This window comes from Erythrolamprus reginae, chromosome 2, assembly GCF_031021105.1.
Source record: "Erythrolamprus reginae isolate rEryReg1 chromosome 2, rEryReg1.hap1, whole genome shotgun sequence".
Lineage (NCBI taxonomy): Eukaryota > Metazoa > Chordata > Lepidosauria > Squamata > Dipsadidae > Erythrolamprus > Erythrolamprus reginae.
Genome location: NC_091951.1, coordinates 275,259,864 through 275,263,640, shown reverse-complemented (window position 1 = coordinate 275,263,640; position 3,777 = coordinate 275,259,864).

The window sequence follows — 3,777 nt, the reverse complement described above, 5'->3', positions numbered from 1 at the left end:
CAATCTGCTGATTCGTAGATCCCCAATCAATACTCTGAAATGCATGGAACCCAGAAAGCTTCATAGGGAAGACATGTTTCTTTCCTTAACTTTAAAAATATTTATTTATTTATTTTGTCAAGTACATATTGGTAGTATACAAAGATATAACAATGTTTATATACATGATACTAGTAAGAGAAACTTTAGGACAGGGGATGGAAGGCACTATGGTGCACTTATGCACACCCCTTACTGGCCTCTTAGGAATCGGGAGAGGTCAACAGTGGATAGAGTAAGGGTAAAGTTTTGGGGCTTAGGTGATGAAACTACAGAGTCAGGTAGTGAGTTCCATGCATCAACTACTCAGTTACTGGTCGTATTTCCTGCAGTGGAGTTTGGAGCGGTTTACTTTAAGTTCGTATCTTGTGTGCTCGTGTGTTGTGGTTGAAGCTGAAGTAGTCATTGATAGGAAGGACATTGTAGAATATGATTTTATGGGCTATGCTTAGGTCGTGTTTAAGGCAACCTAGTTCTAAGCTTTCTAAACCTAGGATTGTAAGTCTAGTTGCGTAGGGTATTCTGTTGTGAGTGGAAGAGTGGAGGGCTCTTCTAGTAAAGTAGCTGGATGTTTTCTAGAGTGCTTATGTCCGAAATGTGGTGTGGGTTCGACAGATGAGCTGTATTCAAGGATTGGTCTGGCGAAAGTTTTGTATGTTCTGATTAGTAGTGTGAGATTACCAGAGCATAATAATAATAATGATAATGATGATGATAATAATAATAACAAATAATAATAATAAACAGATGAAACAATCGATCACATACTCAGCTACTGGAAAAAGGTCGCACAGACTGACTACAAGCATAGACATGATGCTGTGGCACAGATGATCCACTGGAACTTGTGCCGGAACTACCATTTACCAGTGGCAAAGAACTGGTGGGATCACAAGCCTGAAAAAGTGGTCAAAAATGAGCAAGCAAAACTACTGTGGGACTTCCGACTGACCAAATTCTGAAGCATAACACCAGACATTGTGATCGTGGAGAAAAAGAAAGTATGGATCATCGACATCGCAATCCCAGGGGACAGCAGAATTGAGGAGAAGCAGCTAGAGAAATTAGTGAAATACGAAGATCTAAAAATTGAGCTACAACGACTCTGGCATAAGCCTGTGAAAGTGGTCCCAGTGGTACTTGGCACGCTGGGCGCAATGCCAAAGGATCTCAGCGGACATTTGAAAACCATCGGAATTGACAAAATATCCATCTGTCAATTGCAAAAGGCCGCTTTACTGGGATCAGCAAACATAATTCGCCGCTGCATCATGCAGTCCTAGGTGCTTGGGAAGCGCCCGACTGGTGATGAAATACGAAATCCAGCATAGTGATCTCATTTGTTGTGTTGTACTGACATAATAATAATAATAATAATAATAATAATAATAATAATAATAATAATAATAATAATTTTATTTGATTTGTATGCCGCCCCTCTCCAATGATTTGGGGCGGCAGAAACTACGTAGGATTAGATTAATAACTCTTGAAGCCTTTTTGGCGATGTTGTTAATGGGCTTTGGCACTTAGGCCATTTGATATGAGTATTCCAAGGTTTTTACGGAGGGAGGGCTGTCTGCAAGATCTTGTTTGTTCAGCTTGCATTTGTATTTAGGCTGAGAAAAAGCTTTCTGGTTAACAGCAATAGCACTGATACTTATTTATTTATTTTGTACAATACACAATGCATATTGAAGAGAATAGACATGAAGTATTATATATAAAGAAAAAGATAGAAGAAAAGATATAAAAATAGAGAAGATATATGAAAGGAAGAACAGATATACAGTGGTACCTCAAGATACGAACCCCTCGTCTTACGAACAACTTGTGATACAAACCCGGGGTTCAGAAAAATTTTGCCTCTTACGAACTTTTTTTGAGTTACGAACCGGCGTTCGGAGACTGCTGGGAAGCCGCACGGTTGTTTTAAAAGGTGACAGCCGGGCGGCGGGGCTTCCCAGAAGCCTCCCGAACGCCGGTTCGTAACTCGAACAAAGTTCGTAAGAAGAGGCAAAATATTTCTGAACCCCGGGTTCGGTTCGGGGGTTGCTGGCAAGCCCCCCAGGCTGGCTGCGACCTTTTAAAACAGCCGTGCCGCTTCCCAGCTGTCTCCTGAAGCCGAACGCGGAAGTTCGGCTTTAGCGTTCGGCTTCAGGAGACAGCTGGGAAGCGGCGCGGCTGTTTTAAAATGTCGCAGCCGGCCTGGGGGGCTTGCCAGCATCCCCCGAACCTGGGTTCGGGGGGGTGCTAGGAAGCCCCCCAGGCCGGCTGTCACCTTTTAAAACAGCTGCGCGGCTTCCCAGCAGTCGCCGAAAGCTGTTTTTTTGCGGGGGTTTTTTTGGTTTCACGGATTAATTGACTTTACATTGTTTCCTATGGGAAACAATGTTTTGTCTTACGAACCTTTTGTCTTACGAACCACCTCCTTGCACCAATTAAGTTTGTATCATGAGGTATTACTGTATAAGAGAGAGAATTGGACAGGGGACGAAAGGCACACTAATACACTTATGTACGCCCCTTACTGATCTCTTAGGAACCTGGAGAGGTCAATCGTGGATAGTCTAACGGAGAAATGTTGGGGGTTTGGGGATGACACTATGGAGTCCAGTAATGAGTTCCACGCTTCGACAACTCGATTGCTAAAGTCATATTTTTTACAGTCAAGTTTGGAACGATTAATATTAAGTTATGGTAAGAATTTTAGTTTTATATTTGTATTAGAGTAAATGTGAAAAACTTCAATTTAAAATTTAGCAACATTTTTAATATTTAACATATATCTAATTATGTATTCTTTTTCTGTATTTGAATCTATACTTTCGAGATAAGCGGGGAAAATGTATCCCTACTTTGTGTTTAATGTTTGTATGTCTGTTCGTCTATTTTATAAAAATCAATAAAAATATTTTTTTTAAAAAATATTAAGTTTGAATCTATTGCGTGCTCGTGTTGTTGCAGTTGAAGCTGAAGTAGTCATTCACAGGCAGGACGTTGCAGCATATGATCTTGTGGACAGTACTTAAATCATGTTTTAGGCATCATAGTTCTAAGCTTTCTGGATCCAGGATTGTTAGTCTATTTTCGTAGGGTATTGTTTCAAGAGGAAGAGTGAAGGGCTCTTTTGGTGAAGTACGGTATCTTTGGACGTTTTAAAGGGTTTTGATGTCCGAGATATGGTATGAGTTCCAGACATATGAACTGTATTCAAGGATGGGTCTGGCAAAAGTTTTGTAGGCTCCGGTTGAGTAGTGTTATTGCCGGAGCAGAAGCTAGATAGGATCAGGTTAACAACTCTAGAAGCCTTTTATTTATATTCAATCAATCGTCTTAGAGTTGCCAAGGTTGGAGAGCCCTGCTTTAGAGGAACCTGTGCAGATATTCAAGACAAGGGATGGGTTCATGGCGAATAGTTCAATTACACCCACACTTTACGCGAGACTAGGATTTGGAAATGCAGAACCCCATCCTCCATCCCGTTTTTGAATTAAGAACAATAGATGCGAAACGCTGAGCCAGGACGAAAACAAATCGCCCGGGACCATCAACGGGAAGCGTTGCAGAGCTTCAGCCTTCATTCTCCTCGTTTGTTCTGAACAAAACGGAAGACTCCGACTCCAGCTCACCATCACAAACCAGGCAAGGGAGCTGAAAGGCGCATGCGCGGCGGGTCGACCGCCGTTTCTTTTTCTTTTCTGGCGTCACGCGCATGCGTATCGGGTAGCCGTGCCC